Source organism: Protopterus annectens, chromosome 4.part1 (assembly GCF_019279795.1).
Source record: "Protopterus annectens isolate FY-2018-M chromosome 4.part1, PAN1.0, whole genome shotgun sequence".
Lineage (NCBI taxonomy): Eukaryota > Metazoa > Chordata > Ceratodontiformes > Protopteridae > Protopterus > Protopterus annectens.
In genome coordinates, this window is record NC_056734.1 from 968,607,930 (window position 1) to 968,629,329 (window position 21,400).

Genomic DNA, 21,400 nt, shown 5'->3' on the forward strand with positions numbered 1-21,400 from the left:
TCAAAAGCTTTGGATAGGTCGAGGAATAGGGCAGAGGATAATTTATTATTATTACGGTTACGGTTTATGACATTTGAAAAGGAGATGAGGGCAGAGGAGGTACTATTGTGAGGCCTAAAGCCATGCTGTGAGCTAGCTAGCAGATTATTATGTAGGACATGGTGCAAGAATTATTTGTGAATACATCTGTCCATTATTTTGGCCAGTGATGAAAGTATGGCAATGGGTCTGTAATTTGATAGTTCTGTAGAATTATCACCTTTATGGAGTGGTATGACATGGGAGGTTTTCCAGATGGAGGTGATGGAGGCTTCTGTTATGGTTCTATTGATCAAGATTGAGACTGGGTAAGCTAAGATGTCTGAGGCTTTTTGCAGGTACTCTGCAGGTAGTTGATCTGCAGATAGGGTGGCCAGTTTTAGTTTTTGAATAGGGAATGAATAATTGAGATACAGACTGGTTGGAGACTTAAGCAAAGGTGGGTAGCCCTCATAAAATCCTGTAAAGCAAGTTACGAAAATAAAATTGCCAAAGATTCCAAAGACAACCACAAGGCATTCTATAACTTTGTCAAGAATCTAAATGGCAATACTCAAATCTGCTCTGAGCTACAACAGAATGGCATTAAATATACTGATCCCAAGGATATTGCCAATATCCTGGCAGATCGATTCACTGCCAACTTCACACCCTCTCACCCCCTAAATGGCCCATCTCAATACCGGAAGTTTGCCAAATTCTGGTAATAATGGCCATACAGGTAATAAACGCACTCTCCAAAGCTAAAAATACAGCATCCATGGGACCAGATGACATCCCGGACTGTATACTACATGAACTAAAAAATGAACTGGCACCTCACCTAAGTGTCATGTTTAATCATACCCTCATCTCAGGCTTTGTGCCCACTGAGTGGCACACAGCTACAGTTATCCCACTCCACAAGGGGGATCCACCTTGGATCCTGGGAACTACCGCCCCATCAGTCTAATGAGCCTGATCTGCAAGGTCATGGAATGTATTATCATGGAACTTATAAACAAAGACATTGGCAACCTTCAAACACTGGACCCCACCCAGTTTGGGTTCGTGAAGGGCCGATCTTGTCTCCTGAACTGGACTAACTTCTTCTAATCAGTCTCCAGAGCTGTGGATGAGGGTAAGGCAGTCCACACAGCCTATCTGGCCCTCGCCAAGGCCTTTGACACCATCCCCCACTCTGGAATCATAGATAAACTTACTAAGCTGGGCATTAATCCCTATGTCACTCGATGGGTTGCCATCTGGCTTACTGACAGAACACACACTGTAAAAGTAGCTGACTCCAAATCCATCTTTAGACAAGTGACAAATGGAGTACCTCAGAGTTCAGTCCTGGGACCTCTCTTGTTTGGCATCTACTTCTCTGAAGTACAGGCCAACACTAAGGGACTCTGGCTAACAAATTTCACAGATGATTGCAAACTGGGAGCCATTATTGAATCCCCAAATGATGTGGATACTCTACAAAAGGGCCTTACAGAAACAGATGCTTGGTGCCAGAGCCATCGGCTCAAGCTCAATGCCAAGAAATGTATAGTTATCCCCTCTGGGAAAAAACATTTACCCGTGAATTACCACACAGGTGGCAGTACATTAAACACTGAAAGTGTGATGAGACTTAGGGACACAGGTGGACAGTGGTCTCACCTTCAATAACCACATTGCCACAACAGTCAGGAAATCCTTCTATGTGGCACACCTCATCACTAAGAGCTTTTCATCTAGAAAAAAGGAGGTCATTGTCCCACTGTACTCATCCCACATTAGACTCATTATAGAATACAACGCCCCATTTGATATGTACCTCTCAAGACATCTGCAACAACTGGAAAGGCTGCAGAAATACCTCACTAAAAGAATCACAGGCCTAAAGCAGATGGCCTATGCTGAGCACCTTAAAACAAATCCAGCTATACTCTGTCGCATATCATCTACTCCGAGGCGATCTCTGCTTAACATACAAGGCCATGTCAAACCCAGAGCTGTTGGACATGCTACACTTAAAGAAATCCCAATCCCTCAGAGCCACATGCACCAGGGATCTAAACCTTGTTATCAGAATAAACAAAACATGCTGGAGGGATAGGTTCCTGACCCAGAGACTCCCCAGACTCTGGAATAGACTGCCCATACATGTCAAGCAGAGTGCCTCTTTGGCCCTCTTCAAAAGGAACCTTGATGATTGGATGGGAGAAAGGAAATTCACCCTGGGTATCATGTCAGTCTCCCTGCTAGACAGGGGTCCAGGGATATAGTGTGGGAAGAAATAGCCAGGAAATTGTTATGGCTAGGGTTGTATCGGCCCTAGGGCCAATAGCCTAGTACCAACCTATGAACCTAAGAAATGGCCACTTCTCTGGAACAAGCTTCCAGTTCACATGAAACAGATCACCTCCCTGACTCTCTTCAAACACAACCTAGATCAATGGACGGGTGACCGCAAATTCACTCCAGGGGTGGTGTCTATATCCCTTCTGGACAGAGGAAGTCAGTATTAAGTACCATAGAGCCTTACCTCTGAGAACATCACTCACCTAACCACTGACAGTTGGGGCAACTCTGGTGGTGTGGAGTAGTATTATGAGAGGGAAGTATTGGTTATGGAGTAGTGTTAGGAGTGAGAGGTATCAGTGGGTGTGGAGTAGTGTTAGGAGTGGGAGGTATCAGTGGGTGTGGAGTAGTGTTAGGAGTGGGAGGTATCGGTGGGTGTGGAGTAGTGTTAGGAGTGGGAAGTATTGATGGGTGTGGAGTAGTGCTAGGAGAGGGAGATATTGGTGGGTGTGGAGTAGTGTTATGGGAGGGAGGTATTGGTGGGTGTGGAGCAATGTTACGAGAGGGAGGTATTGGTGGGTATGGAGTAGTGTTACGAGAGGGCGGTATTGGTGGATATGGAGTAGTGTTAAGAGTGGGACGTATTGGTGGGTGTGGAGTAGTGTTACGAATGGGAGGTATTGATGGGTGTGGAGTAGTGTTACGAGAGGGAGGTATTGGTGGGTGCAGAGTAGTGTTACGAGAGGGAGGTATTGGTGGGTGTAGAGTAGTGTTACAAGAGGGAGGTATTGGTGGGTATGGAGTAGTATTACGAGAGGGAGGTATTGGTGGATATGGAGTAGTGTTAAGAGTGGGAGGTATTGGTGAGTGTGGAGTAGTGTTACGAAAGGGAGGTATTGGTGGGTGTGGAATAGTGTAAGGAGCAGGAGGCATAGGTTGGTATAGGGACACTTTTGTTTAAATTTTAATTTATGACAAAGTTAGTTAGAGAGAGAGTTAAGTGAATATTGAACCTGTTTTTAATGTGAATAACAGCAAGAGAGAATAGGTTTGCAGTTATGGAGAAGCATCATGAAGGAGTGTTTGAAGAAATTGTATGTAAGGTACAGAATAGCAGTATATAATACAGGGCATGTCTGTAGAAAGATGCTGTGTCAGCAAGCATGGAAAGAGCTATTCCTATATTAACTGTATGGGCAAGTTAGGGTTTAGGAGCATATATGGTAGTAGGTAGAAGTTATGGTTGAAAGAGATAATGGTGTGAAAGCTAAAGCTTGAAGGATGCAGTGAGCGAGATAAGAGGACTAGCATGTTAATCAGAGAAGGACATTTGTGTAAGACAGGTGAACATCAAGTAAGCTTTAATGGAGGGTGTGCTTTGTGTAAAGAGCTGGTGGAGAGAGGCAATTTTATAAGTGATGATATCTGGGGAGACTGATGAAATGGGTGTGGGAGGGGACCAAAGCGGGAACATTTTCTAATACAGTGAAAGGCAAATAGTGCCTGTATGCACACTTTACAGATCATTCCCAAGGTAAGAAATCTCTTACTTCCTATCTGGTATGATGATTTTATATATGTGTATATATATATATATATATATATATATATATATATATATATGTATGGGTCTACTTCATATGACCTACCTTTCATATGACTGACATTCATTTGACCGAGACCATATAACCTAAAGCTCATAATACTGAAAACTCACTTGACTGAAACTCATAACACCAACACCTTACAATGCTAGATTTCAACACACTAAATCGCAAACTATAGACATGCACACTTACAACACCAATTGCTAACACTTTCCAGAACTTAAAAACCCTCATCAGAATCCAGATGATATAAAACCAAACTAGGTAGGGGGCTATGTCCCCCACACCCCCCGACTATATATACTAACTCCAGGATCACATTACAGTGGGGAAAAGGGCATATACCTTTTACTTACCTTACAGTAGTCTACACACTGCCACTACTATGTTGAAATTTAGCATTGTAAGGTGTCGATGTTATGAGTTTCAGTCAAGTGAGTTTTCAGTATTTTGAACTATAGGTTATATGGTCTCGGTCAAATGAATGTCAGTCAAATGAAAGTTAAGTCATATGAAGTAGACCCATATATATATATATATATATATATATATATATATATATATATATATACATACATACGGGAACACTTCACATAATCGAATGACTGAAATCTCAAATTTCATATTGTCGAGACCATATGATCGAGATTTTAGTAAATCGAATGTGTGTAGTGTTCAGAAATAAGACTTTACTTACCTTAATACATTACGTGCACACAGAGACAACTATTGTTGTATGCTCTGTGTGTACGTAATGTTTTATTTGTTTTGTGGTGTTGGCAGGAAATGAGAAATCTCCCATTTTGTGCTTCCGCATATAGCGCAAGAGGGGAGGTTTCCCATCTCCCCACTGTAGCGCGATCTTGGAGTTGGTATATTTAAGTAGGGGGGCTGTGGGGGGCACAGCAAAAGTGAAGTTTGTGTTTTTTTTTTTTTTTTGATGGTTTCGCTTTAGAAGTTCGAGCTTCCGAAACTCGAGCTTTTGGTTTCGGTTATTTGCAGTTTGAGATTTTGGCAATTCGATCTTCTGAAGTGAATCCATACATATATATATATATATATATATATATATATATATATATATATATATATATATAGTTAGCAATAAATTGGATACAGTCAACACTTCTTCAACAAGAAATTAAAGATCTCTATTGTAAGGGTCACTGCTTTATGACCATTAAACAAAAATAAGAAACTTCATTATGAAAAGGGTAGTTGCAAGTGTCAAAGAAAACATTTGCTTCTGCTTTACATCCTGTTCAGGGGTTGTAATGCAAACCAGTCAGCAGACACTTTAATGGTGAAGATTCAGCATTACCAACATTTCTCTTAACTGTTTTTAGTTAGGCAACAGGTTTCTAGTCTTTTATGCAGAAATATAAACAGGTAACAGTTCTCAGTAAGCAAATTCCTCTGTGTGTCTATCACACTGTCTCTGTCTCACTGTCTTTCTACTTCTGTGACATCAGCAGCAAAACATTTTTCCTTCTTCCTTTTGGGTCATTCACAAACAAGCAACAGCTGTTTACTAAATAATTCAGTCACTTCCCTTCAAGTTTTTTCCTAACAGGTGACAAAATTCAAATGAGCAACACAAATAACCAAGAGTTTCTCTTACAAAGTTTTTCCAGTGACAAATAGGAAGCACTGAGTGAAGTAAAAAGTGCTTGGCTTGAATCTCTGGTGTAACAAAAATATTAGTTTGGTGCGTTGTACAGCTTCTTGATGAAAATCACTATGCACCATCTACAACAGGTTTAGGTTTACAATCTTTAGGCACACAGCTGTAGATGAATATGTGATGTCCCTGAACTGGCCTAGTAATCAAGAAGCCTCAATCCTCACCACTAGAAACAATGGGGAATGTACACACTCGGAGGATGACAAGTACACACACAGTAAAGTGCAATTTCCCTTAAGAGCACACAGAGATCACAGTTATTCTGGGACTGGTTTCTCCTTCTTTCTCCAGATCTCCAGTAAGACTTCCCACTGGCACAGTTATAGGGTTGAGATCTCAGCTGAGTGGTCAAGCTAAGACCTCCAGCACCCTCTCTGTCCAACCAGTGCTTTGTGTCCCTGCCCAAGTAGCTGACACACACACATTTTGAGGTTTGATTTATACACACACACACACACACACACACGCACGCACGCACACACACACACACACACACACACACACACACACACACACACACACACACACACACACACACACACATACATACACACACACACACAGCTATGCCCTATTCTGCCCAGGCTATAAGGTAGTTTTCACTGCCACTAGCCAGCTCCTTATCAGCTGCTTTAAGGCCTTTAACAAAGGGTGTCCAATCTTACCTTGTAATTTTATTATTAATCCAAATAGTAGTTTAACCAAGAGACAAGGCTACTAGGAGTGGCCCACAGTGTCACCAAATAAATATGCAAGTACACTCAGAGCTTAAATATCTCTCAAAAATATTAGTCACAAAGATAGGTTTAAATACATTTAATAATAAATAATAAAAGAACAAGACAATACTCAGTAAGTAATCAGTTACATCAGTGGTCAAAATCACAGAAAATATTTAAAACAACATTGCAGGACAGTCTCAAACAAATAAAGAAAATATCTAGGCTATACTTTACTGTATTCCGATCTGAATCTAAATGAGTTACTATGCCCTAAAAACTTATTTACACAACAACAAGAAGGCGAAAGTGCTGAATGGATGTTTCCAGGTCAAAGGCAAAATACAAAATGCACTGTTTCTCTCTTAAATTAATATCAAATATTACTGCTGGAATACTTGCAGTATGACATTACTTTTGTCACATGACTTCAGTTTCCAGGCTAACCCCCCACTGCAGCTGGTAGCTATTAACATCTCTCTGTGAATATGCATAGCCTTCAGATGTTTGTAACTGTTAGAAGACATTAAACAATAAAACACTTACAAAACAACACAGAGAGTCCCCTAGTGTAGACTTCTCCTGTTGACTGAAACCGAAAGATAACATCCATTGTTTATGGCCGGTCAATAAAGTACTTCAGTCTCAACTATTCTTAAGTTTTGCAAGTTAATCTCCTGTTAAAATACATACATCTAAACAATTACAATAGTGTATAAAAATATCTCTTCAGCACACATGTCTATGCAATAGGACATACAGTTCTAATATAGTGGCAACACAAGCAATTGTATCATGCTGATATTCACAAATGATATATAACTATTTACAAAATTCCGGATAGTTGTGCAGGCATTATCTCCTTCTGTCACACTTCTATATAAATCATGTCAAATGACATATAATTATTTACAAAATTCCAAATAGCTGGGCTGACAGTGTGACACCCTCCCCCCCACCAAAAACTCAAGCTATTTTTTCAAGTGACCCTTGAGAAATGTTGCTTGAGTAGGTTGAGCCTACCATTCCCTGTCTTGAGAGCCCATCTGTGTTGGCATTACTAACTCCTATGCCCATACAGCAACTGGAAGGGTGAAAAACCTGTAGATTCCTGGGGCACCTCTCCGTAAGCAAACAATAGATGGGGCAAATATTTGTCCCACTCCCTTTTGAGCTGGTCTGCAAATGTCTGTAGCATGGTCTTGAGTGTAGAATTTAACCTCGCAACAAGATCATTAGTCTGGGGATGGTAGGGGGTGGTCTTTAGGTGCTTTACCCCACAGTGCTTCCGCAGACAAGCCAGCAGGTCTGATATGAAATTGGTACCCCTGCCAGTCAGTATTTCTTTTGTGAAACCTACCCTGCTGAAAATCTCTAACAAAGCATTTGCCACCTTTTCTGCCTCAATGGAGGACAGAACCACCGCCTCAGGGTATCTGGTAGCATAATCTACTGCTACTAGATATACTTTTTCCCTGTGGAATTTGGGAGGCTCAGAGACTCCACAATATCCATAGCTACCCACTGAAATGGCTCCTCTATCATAAGCAAAGGCATCAAAGGAGCTTTGGCCTTGTCTCCTGCGTTGCCTATTTTTTGGCACTGCTCACAGGTCCTGCATTACTGAAATCCCAGGCCAATAAACGTTCTGCATAATACGTCTCTTTGTAGATTTTATGCCCATATGACCTGCAGAGGGAATATCATGGGTTATGGCTAGAAGTGCCAGACGGTAGGCTCTGGGCAATACCAACTGCTGTATTTTCTCACCCTCTAGCCCTCCCTCAGGGGTCCACTCTCTATACAGTAACCCTTTGTCCCGGTATACAGATTCCATGTTCCCTTGAGAATCAGGTGCCTTACTAGTACCGCCATCTGGCCTTGTAATGTAGGGTCTGAGAGCTGAGCCTGTTTCAACTCTTTCTTGGTAACCCTTCCCAGCTCCCCTTCCGCAGGAAGTCTGGTATTCTCTCAGTGGTGCCTGGGTACTGCTACTCCCCTCTGCCCTTGCAGTCACTCTGTCCAAGGGAACATCAGTACCCACAAGCAGCTGTGGCTCACCTTCAGTCTCACTGCTACTTGGTAGATCCCTCCCCAAAGTAACCACCTCACCAGTCATGGCTGCAAGTGTGCAGTCTGTCTGGGTCTCCCCCAGGCTACCAGACTACATGCTTGTCTCCAAGCTTGACTGCATGTAACTGCATGCACACAAGGTACTGCATTATGAAAATCATTCCCTGTCAAGACATCTGCAGGGATATCCTCAAACACACCTACTTTCTGGCTTCCTTTTCCACCCTCCTGGTCAAGGTGAACCCTAGCCAAACGTATTTGGAATGGGGTCCCTCCTAAAGCTCTGACTGAAGTATATTGCCCAAGCAAGTAATGCTGCTCTTTAACCATTGCAGCTTCGCAATGGTTAGGTCAGAGGTCATGTTTCCCTTAGCAATGGCCTCTTTCCCATTTAAGGAAAAACAAAATAACAAAAATGGAGAGTCTTGATGACAGTATCCACAATATCCAATTGTAATAAAAGGAACCTCCACAAGTAAAAAACACTACGTATTGAGTGCTTTCGTCCCGGACCGCAATAGGTACTTCATCAGAATACATTAAAACAAGCACACCAAGTCTTTTAATACATAGAACAAATCCCAATTAGCCCCTTATTAACCAATGGACATCCCCCATGTAATTATTCAATCTTGGTTTCTCAGAAGACCTTTAACAGTTGGATTAAAAAATACATATATTAAAAAAATGTTGAAAAACTTCATTCGAGTTGTGTAAAGTTAAAAAAAGTGTATACATATATATATATATATATATATATATATATATATATATATATATACACACAAATGTTAGGTGTATTAATGCTAATATATTCCTTTACCTATTTTATAGCCTTCCTTAAAGCTTTACAGCCAATCTGCTTTTTCCTTAAGTATAGATTTTATAGATATAGAATCGTTCAAGCCTGGGGGGAACATGGCAGCTAACCTAAGCTGCCACTGAAGTTCTGTCTTACACAAAAGATTTCCAGTCTCCCCCTCTTGATTGCAGCTTCCGCAAGGTCTAGTTTACTTACCTTGCTTTACTTTAGCCTAACATCTTAGTGTTAATGCCAGTTTTGTTGATAAAAATTGGCTCGTTACCCATAACTTTTCTAATTTCAGGATCGACCTTGAAAATGTTCCAGTTTCTCCTTAAAATATTTTTGATTTTTCCTGACATAGGAGTATACTGCCAGTTGCATGGTCTCTTGTAGTTTGTAACGCCAGTATTAAAATAACACTGCAGGACAGTCTTAAATAAATAAAGAAAATATCTAAACTATACTTTACTATATTTCTTTCTGAATCTAAAAGAGTTACTATGCCCTAAAAGTTACTTATATAATAGCAAGCAGGCAGAAGTGGTGAATGGATGTTTCCAGGTCAAAGACAAAATATAAAATGCACTGTTTCTCTCTCTCATAGGGTTCTTAAATTAATATCAAATATTACTGCTGGGATACTTGCAGTATGACATCACTTTTTGTCACCTGACTTCAATTGCCAAGCTAAACCCCCACTGCAGCTGGTAGCATTTAACATATCTCTGTGAAAATATATAGCCTTCGGATGTTTGCAACTGCTAGAAGACAATACAACACTTATAAAACAACACAGATAGTCCTCTAGCATAGACATCCTGTCTCCTGTTAACTGAAAGATAACATCCCTTGTTTATGGCCCATCAATAAGTACTTCACTCTCAACTATTCTTAAGTTTTGCAAGCTAATCTCCTGTTAAAATGCATACATCTAAACAATTACAATAGTGTATAAAATATCTCTTCAGCACACATGTCTATGCAATAGGACATACAGTTCTAATATAGTGGTAACACAAGCAATTGCATCCTGCTGATATTCACAAATGACATGTAACTATTTATAAAATTCCAGCTAGCTGTGCTGGCAGTATCTTCTTCTGTCACACTTTTGTATAAATCATATTAATATTCTCAAATGACATATAATTATTTACACAATTCCAGATAGCTGGGCTGACAATGTGGCAGAATAAAACAAAAACTCTTGCCTTTGGTTTAGGCAGGCAATTCTGAACATCCCTCAAACTGGGAGAGTGAAGTTAAGCTAGCTTATCATTGACTTGAACTCATACAAAAAGCATATTTACCAAACCAGCTCCAGTGCAGACTGAAAGTTGTAGTGCAATGCTAACACATCACTCCAGTGAGCCAAAACTTGTCCTTCTCCTCACTGACAACATTGTACCTTTCTTTTCTCCCCGTCTCTCAAGACATCTCTAGAGTCTGACTCTACAGCTTCTCCCAAGCTCTCGAGATATCAGTAGAGATTGACTCTACAACTTCTTCCATGTAGTCTCTGGCCACTTGTTTTTTATATATATATATATATATATATATATATATATATATATATATATATATATATAGCTGCCTTCCCCTTCTCTTATTATCTGCCTGAAAAGTGAGTGAACTATCAGACCCCATCAAATTGTAACATCTATGAATCTTTTAAAATTATGTAAATTAATAATTAATTGTTAGCAATTAAACTACTAGCATACTAACTTACTTTTAATTTCTCTATAAACTGGTTAAAATATCTCTATTAAATAAATAATTGTCATATAACTTGTATCTATTCTTAACCAGTGTTTTCCTATTATGTCCTGTTTGGTTTAATTATTTAAACTGTATTTGTTTTTTGTTTTATCTTTAACGACTGTAAAATTATTGTTCTTAAAATGTTTTGTAATACTTTGGAGCTTTTCTCCCTGGCCTTCCACTGAAAATGGACTCCTACCCAGATAGACTTTCCCAGTAATCAAATGTCAATAAATAAATGAAAAAAGTCAGGCTGTTTTCAGGGTCCTGTATGCTCAGCAGTTCAATATATCCTGGTGGGTACTACCTGGCAGGCACTTACTGGTAATGCCATCACTCTGCGTCACCAGTTTGCTTTTCACTCCAAGCTGGTGCCATCACTCTATGTCACCATTTTGGAGTAAGAAGCAATTTAGTTTATTTGGTTTACATAGTCTCTTGGATGACATTGAAATTTACTGAATTACTGAATTTTTGCCAGAGTGCTAGATGTTTTGGTGGACTGTAATATTGCAATTTACATGCACTGGGTCATCTAACCATGTGTTTCAGGAGTTCTTTAAAATATTTTTTATTTTATATATATATATATATATATATATATCTGTGTGTATCATACAGCCTTCTGGTCCACATAGTGAAGTCACCATTCCAAGAGCTTCTTCAGCTATACACATCAAGATATGCACTTAGTCAGTGAGTGGCAGTGCCATATTTTGACCCCACTAATGATGGTTTAGTACTGCAAAGAAAATATTTCTATTGCTCTTTTGAGAGAGTGTTGTAATAACAGGCTTCTGCTAGCCAGCTCTCTCAGTGCTCCTGTGAAGTATCTCTCTGCTAGGGTCAAAGTGTGACCTAGGGAGGTCTACCTAATGTGGTGGCAATGTGGGGTGTCACAAACTATACACGTCTATGCTATGGTGCACAACTAATTTTTGAGAGGCCACTATTTTGTCCAACTGTAACATACTAAATCTTCCATCTTTAGACAGTGAAAGTGAGCCAGCAAAAAGTAACTACATTCACAATGATAAATAATTGCTGCATTATAAGTTCACAGACAAGAGGCTTCTGATAAAAAAGTTATCAGTGCACTTGCTTTTTAATTAAATATATTAACATGTGCCACAGAACAAAAGATAGTCCTAATCAATTCAGGTGCCTGTTTCTTTCTTTATTTAATATTGCCCCCTGTCTTCCTTCCAATCTGTTTGCTTTCTGTGATTTGAAATTAAATACTTTTTAGCTACTTCCTATGTTACAGATACTTATATTACAGTGTAGAGTTGTCCCTATTTAGGTCACTAAACATTCCATCTTATGACTGCAAAAAAGTCCATAAGATGTACTTGTGCCTAAAAAACTTCAGTGACATCAAAGGTATGCATTATACTATGTAATCTGGCAAAATGCAACTCATTAGCCATATAATTTACAATTTGCAGGCTTGCTGCAGACACATGTTCAGTTTATCTGTTGTCATTTTGCTCTCCCTGAATTTGATAAGCAGTCCCATGTCATTAATGTTACTTCCAAGATATAAAAATTATGGCAATCGTACCTGTCACGCATGCTGATCATAGTGGTACAAGTTAATATGCTCCACTTTAATTTGCTGCCTTCCCTCACAGTGGAATCATCTTTCTTTTTCCATGCCACTTGCCTTCTATATTTTCTTTTGCTTTTCTTAAAACTTCTAGATATTGATAGTCTTTTTTTCTATACATTTTGTCTATGAAACAGTTGCCAGTCATATTTACATACCCCCATCCCACAGAAAATAACTCTACAAGGTACTAATTTCATACTGAAGGAAGAAAGGAAAACTGCCTTATAGAGCTCTCTGTATACGGGGAAATGTATTCCCAAACCCACTGTCTGCACTTGAAAACTGGTGCTGCTGTTACTCACATGTTGTAAACAGGGTGAATAAATATGGGCTAGGAATAATCTACAATAATGCCCATGGTCTTGGCAAAAAAAAAATCAACCTTCGACTCCAACAGAAAAAACTGGCCTGATAGTTTCACAACTAAAGACTTTACATCAGACTTCTCACCAAGATGACATTAAAAAGAAAACATCACCTCAACCTGTTCAAAACAACAGTTACCAAACCCTCACTCTTCAGAGAGATCTGAGTTTGTCTCAAAGAACATGACCTCAGGTCTGCAGTCAAATTCTAAAAGGCATTCTTACCTATAATCACTCACACGCCTTTAATCAGTAGAAACAAAACCAAAGCAAAAACACAGCCTTTAATAATTTCTGAAATAAAAAGCTGCAAGTATCCAGTGAAAGTACTTGTTCTTTAGGGTACAGTAAGTGGAATGCAGTGAACTATTTCTAAGTATTAAATCAATAATCATTTCAAACAAAAAGAATGTTTGGCACAATAGTGATGTCTCCTCACTCTGGGAACATTTCCACCTTAATCCCTTATCAGATGCATCATCCTCTCAAACAGCAGCTCATTTTAACAACAGTTTCATGAAGACTGTCCAGGCTGCAAGCTTTGATGATGATATCTCAAGGGAAAATACCTAAAACACAAATATTCTACCTTATTTCTAGAAAACTATTCCCTCAAGCACATACATGATCAGGGTAGGCATTCTAGATAAGGAGTTTGTGTCTGGTTGCTGTCAAGTACCACATTATTATTATTATTATTATTATTATTATCATTATTATTATTATTATTATTATTATTATTATCATGGAGGTCACATTTAAGTTCAGCATCAGTTATAATGCTCAGTGGTTTGGTTCTGCTCACTACCTGAAAGGACTATTGCTTTGAGATTAAGAAGGCATTAAAAATCACTGTGGTATTCCTGGTGCATACAGAGGTACCATTGGTATTACCTGAGTGGAAGTATAATTATCAGGAGATGTGATAAGGTGGCTACTCTCTCTACTCCTGTATGCCTTCTATCATATCTTTGTACACTACAATGGGGCAAAAGGATACCCTCCCACATGCTCAGACTGGTTCAATAAAGGTAATGTTGGGGGTATAGTGTTTTGGCTCTGTTGGTTTTAGTCCCATGATGCATCTCTTTCTACTCTTTCACCTTTAGGAGCATGCTGTTTCTTAGCATTCTAGCTATAAAGTGAGACATTATCTTGATGACTGGACCCAGATGACATTGTGGAATGATATCATGTGTCTTCCACAAGTTAATAAGGCACATTTCCCTCATGTATCTATATTAGGTCCTCTCATCTTTATAATATTAGTAAAGAGCAGGTCTGTCCTTTGTGGACATCCACAGTGCTGGCAACTCTGCTCTTCATTGCAGACACAATTCTGTCACTACTGTGACTGTTCAGCTAAAAGACAGACTTAAATGGCTTGATAAGCATATTCTTGTGAATACCAGTAAAACTGTGAACTTTGTTCACAAATATATTCCACCAATGTCTGGATCTAGTTTATTGTAAGAAACCTCAAACTAGAGCCCCATGCAATTCACAAAGGTAGCAAAACATCTCAAGTGTTTTCCTACATCACTGCATATCTACAAGAGTCCGGGTATGCAGTGGGCATGTAAATGATGTTGTCCGATATCTATAGTCATTTGTGAACATATTGCAGCTGCTACAGAAGGCACGCATCTGACTTATCTGTAAAGATTATATGTTGTATCAACTGCTAGATTTCTTCATCACAAATGTCTCTCATTGTATGAAAGAGAGAACATGCATACCTAACCATCTCAGTAACCATCTTCCAGCACAACACAAGATATCCTCTCACTCAGAAATAATTGAAATAGCATCCATAGCAGAATCCACAGAAGATGAGGTTTTTGCTGATACAACAGTACTGAAATGGACCAGTCATGCCAGAGTATTCTACAACTACCCAACCGATGTTTAAGTTTTGGACTAGAAAAGTTCTTAATATGCATTTCCCAGTAACTAAGAGACCTTATAAAAGGGTATCCCTGTCCTTAGCTTGACTAATCTTTAAGAAAGTATATTGAGTATAGGAAGAAATCTGGGCCAACCTTCTCAGCAAGAGTACCACAAAGCTCTATACTCAATGTAATACTATTCTCTCTCTGTTTATAAATGACAAACCATGAGCCATCCCTCACTTCTAACAGAACTCTTTATATTCATGACATAATCCTTCACAGAGGTAACCCATCCTCCTCTGGTGTCCAAACCTATGGTTAAAAGAATTTCTCATCTCTGCCAATATCTTAATAATATCCTTTTACCCTAAATGTGACTAAAACAATAACTACGTTATTCGGCACCCAGTACAAGCTAACAAAATCCCTTCCACCAGATACATACAAGCAGCAATGAGCCCATATCTTCAGTTGACAAATATAAATTTTGGACCTTACTCTGGCATTCAAAATTCACATCAGCTTTACCATCGAAAAAAGTTAGAGCTCAACTTAAGGCTTCCTATTTCATCTCCAATCACCTAATGAAACTGCCAGGCAAGCTTTGAATAAGAATGTCTTCATACCTAAACTTATGAGTACTCTCCCAATAATCTCTGTCTTCTCCTGCTACAACACAAACAAAATTACTAACTTATTATTATAATATATATAATATTACCAACTATGCACTACTTTGCCTAAGTGATTCTCCCTACTTAATTTCCTAATTAATGTTATGTTCCTCCACATATATAAGTTCAACCATAAATTTGTCTATATTCAAGTGTTTAAGGTCATGTTCTACTTGATACTATGTATATATTTTTGTTTTTAAATTTTTATCCTGTAAATGTGTTAACACTCAATTTCTTTTGTCTATAATTTCTATTACTTGATGTTATGACTTTATGTAAACTTAGGCTGGAGCTTTTCTCCTCAGCCTCCACTGAAAATGGGCACTGTTCCAGTCAGGCCATCCTGGTAAACAAATGTAAAATAAATAATAAATAAATAAAAATTAAAGCAGCAGTTACCGCTATGTGCATAAGCATCAGTGTGTCCCTTCACCTGGACCCACCTCTGCCTCATTCTGCACAAAGCAAAATAGCTCCCCCTTCTTCTTTTATCCTAACTACAAATAGTCTCGGCCTATCCCTTGGAACAGGCTACTAGTCAAAACCTCTTCCTGCTCTTTCAGCACTCTAGAAGGTAATGCTTTGGCCCTACACTGGCCACATTTTGGAAGCTCAACTGGAGATAAGGGTTTCAATAAAATAGCCTCTTCTAATGGAAAATACTGAACCACAGAGCGCAGGAGCATAACAGAATACTCACATTTTATAAAGAAGCTTCTGGATCACCTAAGGGAAGCCTGCAATTACTCATCTTTCCTGGATAAAGGCTGGTCTTTTCGTTCACTCCTCTTCTTTCAATACCAAAGCCACCCTGTTATCCCTTTCCCTCCCTACAAGAGGCAGGATTTCTCTCTTTTCAGTTTCTTCTCCAGGTCTTAATTCAGAAACTACCAAACAGCATCCAGTCTCCATGGGAATATAAAGATATCCCTGTACTACAACTCTACTACCATACTGAGTGCATTAAAATGAAACTATTAATAATTATGCACATTGAAACAAGTCATCAACAACCATGTAAAACTGTATTACTTTTATAAATTGTTAGCAATCTACATGAAAATGTCATGAACAGATATGTAAAACTGTATTACTCTTACGAATTCTTTGCAATGTATATTACAGGAAATGCTCAATCTCTCAGCTATGTAAGGCAATATGTTGCCATGTAGCTCTGTCTGTGATGTATAACCTTTATTACAATGAGATGTGAATGAACTCTGTCATAATCATTTCAGCATTATTTGTGTAATTAATGATTTAATTGTTATCTTTGTAACAAACTGTACAATTGCATCTGGGTATAGTCTGAACAGCAGTCAACAAAGGAGAAGTAAATACATAAAAAGGATATCATCACTCCAGTTCACTGCAATTCCCCTGAGACAAGAAACCATTATGGTGACTCAGCATTTAGGCATAAAGACTGTTAGACAGACATGAAATAAACAACAAGGACAATTTTTGAAATCTTACACATGCACTCATTTAATAAGATGCTAAAAATATAACCATACCAATGACATTACCTGAGTAGAAGTCTAGAACATCCTCCATACATTATCGGACTACAGGAGACACCTATATTTCTAATCTTGGATGACCTGAGATAGAACTAGGTCCAATGGTACCAGGATAGAACTAGTTTCAATGGTACCATTACTCTACCCTGGTTAATTTCAAGATAAAATAAATATGTTCATAGTATGTAAATAAATAACTCTTTATTGTTGTACATTGTAATTTTTATATTGTCTACATAATTTTTTTCAGTTCATATATAAGTGCACTTACTGTATTAGTCATTAAACATTTTCTATTACAAACTGTTTTGGTTACCCAAGTTGTGAAGGTTTTCTTCTTGAGCCTCTGCAGAAAATGGGTTATGCCCAATCAGACTTTCTTGGTAAACAAATTACAGATAAAAAGATCTGTTATGGAAGTAGGCTACCATCAAGCAGTATAACAGTTTGGTGTACAAATCAAAAATTTCTCACAACACCCTTTGTGTGTCTTCTCCTTAGGCAAATACCTGATAGTGTGTGCCACAAAGGTGGATGATACAGTGGGTAAAGTAGGCAAGAGATTGGGAATTGGGCACAAATCCAAAAATGCTGACTACACCCTTGTGTACATCTCCCAGGAGAAACCTTTTTCTTTTTTTCTTGTCAGCCAAAAAGTTATACTGTGGCAGCAGATCATTCGTTGATGTTTTTGTACAATAACCATTCCTATACCTCTCAATTTCAATATTATAAATTATAGTAGTCTGCTCTAAAATCATAGCATAAGGTCAAAAAGGGGTACGATCTTTTATTTTTCAAAGTAGAAGATCCTCAGTTACTAATCTCTGCACAGTTATTGATGGAAAACATTTGTCTGGGCTTAATTCGGATATTTAATAAAGTATGCACCCTTAAAGTATAGCTTTATGAAGAAAATCAGTAGGATGAAGAAGGCTATATTTGAAAGTGAAATTTATATCACTGGACCTAAATTATATCAGTTGAGAGGTATGATACACTTTATGGCCAAGGATGCTTGACTCTGTATTCCTGTTAATTAAAATTATTTATTAAAATTATTCTTCAGACTTTCACTTATTCATTTCTGCCAGGGCCCTAAAGGAGTTTCTCATGGCACTTTGCCACCTGCTCTTTATCAGTTTTCCTGCCATGAAACTGTGATAATCCACTAGTAATATATGTTCTCATTACCAACACTGTAAGTTCAGGACCTCTGGTATACCAAGAGTCATCTCACAAATGACAGCTCTACTACGACCTTAGTTATGTGATTTATGCCACTAACACCCATCGGTTTAGCTAGTGTAAAGTTCTCAGTGGCATTTTAACAAGCTACTTAGACAAACAAACTCTGCAGCTGTTCTTTCTTTAAATACTGCCGCTTATGATTCCACATTGTTGGGTGAGGTGCTTATCTTCACGGTCCTAAGCCACTCCCATTGCACTGCCTGTGCCTATGCACTGCCTTACTCTTGCTTATTTTCTGCTTCACACATCACACTTTATCAGGGATTTTGGAACACCATAGTAGCTTTCTTTGTTTAGCAGGTAGACTGTCTTTTTGGATGGTAAGTGTGTTGAAGGAGATTTTCTGTACCATCAAGTCAAAATGCATGGTAGTCTTTCAGACAACATTCTTCAGTTATCATTAACACCAAACTACAGTTAAGTTTTCATACGTGATAATCAGGTTTACACTTTCTTACTAGACAGAAGTATATAGCACTCTTTTCCTAGTCATCCTGTTTACCCAGTGTATGATGGCAGATACATATGGCACATTTCTGACCCTTCACATTTATCCAGCCCCTCCATATGACAGGCACTTGTACCACAGTATGATGCGTGGCAGATGTCTGAGCTTTACATCTATCCCATGTATGACAGGGATATGTGACAGTTTTCAGCCTTCACATTTACCCAATGTATGACAGGGATATGTAAGTTCTTAGCCTTAAGATTTAGCCCCACGTACAACAGGGATATATGACCTATTCTTTACCTTCTCTTTTATTCCCATGTATGACAGGTTTATGTGACGAAGTTCTAATCCTTCACAGTGATCCCTACATATGACTGGGATATATGTGACCTCATGTTTTGCCCTGTCTGAGTCATTGCATTCAGTCCTCTGTCTGATTAGACAATCCAGTAAAGCTCTTAGCCACAACATGTATCCCCCTATATGAAAGGGATATGTGTCATGTATTCCCCTATATGAAAGGGATATGTGTCATGTCGCCACCTGTATGAAAGTGGTATGTGATATGCATTCCCCTGTATGAAAGGGATATGTGTCATGTATCCCCCTGTATGAAAGGGATATGCGTCATGTATCCCCCTGTTTGAAAGTGGTATGTGACATGCATTCCCCTGTATGGAAGAGGTATGTGACAATTATGTTAGACCCTGTGTTTTCTGCAGTACTAGGTGATACAGTTTTGGCACTGAGAATATGACGACAGGGATTTGTTGCTTGGGTCTCTGACCCATTGAACTGAGCTGTGTGTACAATGACGGAGTGCCCATTAAAAGTATAACACATGTAAATACAATCCTCACAATAATGAGAACTTAGCAGCAAACAGGGGAATTATGCTAATTCCAAAATTGCAGTATTGTGGACTATTCTCCCATACTTTGAGATACAGTGATATTGGAGTTGGTGTATAAAAGTAGCAGTGGTGTTATGAAACAGTCCCCCCATAAAGGGTATAGTGGGGCTTGACCCCATGATGAACACCGAGCTTGCTATTTGAAGCTTTTTTCTTTTCTTCTGCGAGAATTTCATTTAAATTTTCAATGTGTCATGACTCACATATCAAGTCTTGAACGTTTAAAAGGAACAGATAACACAGATCCAGTTCTGTGAGACATAGACTTTAACCTAGTATATCCTATCATGGGTATGCGGTATAGTTTTCTGAGGCATGGGATTCAACCTAGTATATGATGTCAGGAAATCACAGAGCTTTTCCTCTGACCATGGGAATTCAATCCAGTATACGGTGTCAGGAATATGTGCTACAGGTCTCTGAGATATGGAGTTCAGCCTGGTATATGATGTCAGGGATAAATGGTGTAATTCTCTGAGACATGAAATTCTGTCCATTGGGACAGGGATATGAAGAGCAGTTCTCTGACACATGTAGTTTAGCCCAATATATAATTTCAGGGATATGTGGTGTACTTTATGAGATGCACAGTTCAGCCCAGTATATGATGTCAGGGATATGTGGCATAGTTCTCTGAGATACAGAATTCAGCCCAGTATACAATGTCAGGGAATCTGTGGAGTAACAGTCTTGAGACAGAGAACGCAGCCCAGTATATGATGACAGTGATATGTCACAGGTATATATATTGTAGTTCTGTGAAATAGCAGGTCTGTCCCTGTATAAACTTCCAGCCGTATACGGCACACTCTTCTGGTGCCTGTTTTACTAGGGGAATATATAGCTGTATATATTTTATGTTGGCCAGGAGCACCAAATAAGCTTTACATACCAAAGGACATACCACTGCAAGTAGGACCTGGGAATCAACTTGCTGAAGGGAGCTAGTTTTCATTCACACTTGTCGTGTCAGCAGCCTGTTCTGCTTAGGGTTGTTTGTCTTTTCCATCCAGCCTGGGTTATGGCTGTCATAACACTACAAGAAACTATAGGTTATGTATGTGGTTTGAGAGGCAGTTTTATAACAGACTCCTTCACACAAAGTCTTTTAAAGAGATTGCCTTCTATGTTTGCCTGGGGATACATTCAGCAATGCATGAGATATGTCCTGCTTTTGTGACTACCCGTTTAAGTGTAACTATGCATGACTGCTATTGTTTTCACTCTCCAAACCAGAAAGAGCTGAACCAAAGTAGGCTTGAAGAAGAATGAAAACTGCAGAAATTGCAAGCACAAAGTAATATAAATGTAAATCTTTAGTAACAGTTGCTCTACAGGACTGACGAGAATGTTTGTACAGTACTTATCTTCCTACACTGGCAATTTGTCATTGTCAATATATACTACCACAATATTTGCAGCACTTCAAAGCATTTCTAAGTATGCCAACATGCCTGTACAAACAGCATCTAGATATTATCTATGAAGTAAGTAACCTGTTAGTTTAGCCCATAGATAAAAAGCAGATAACATTTCAATGAACCTCAACTAGAATGTCATTTCTTACATAATGAGAATTAAACAGAGCAGAATGCTGCATTTTAGCTATCAATGCAAGAAAATGATACAGACCACAGGAATTTCAGGAAGTTAAGGTAAGCTGCAATAACACTTCCTTGTCCGTTATCTGGCATCGTTTTCCAACTTACACAACACAGAAAGTTGTACGGGGAGCAGTCAGCATGATA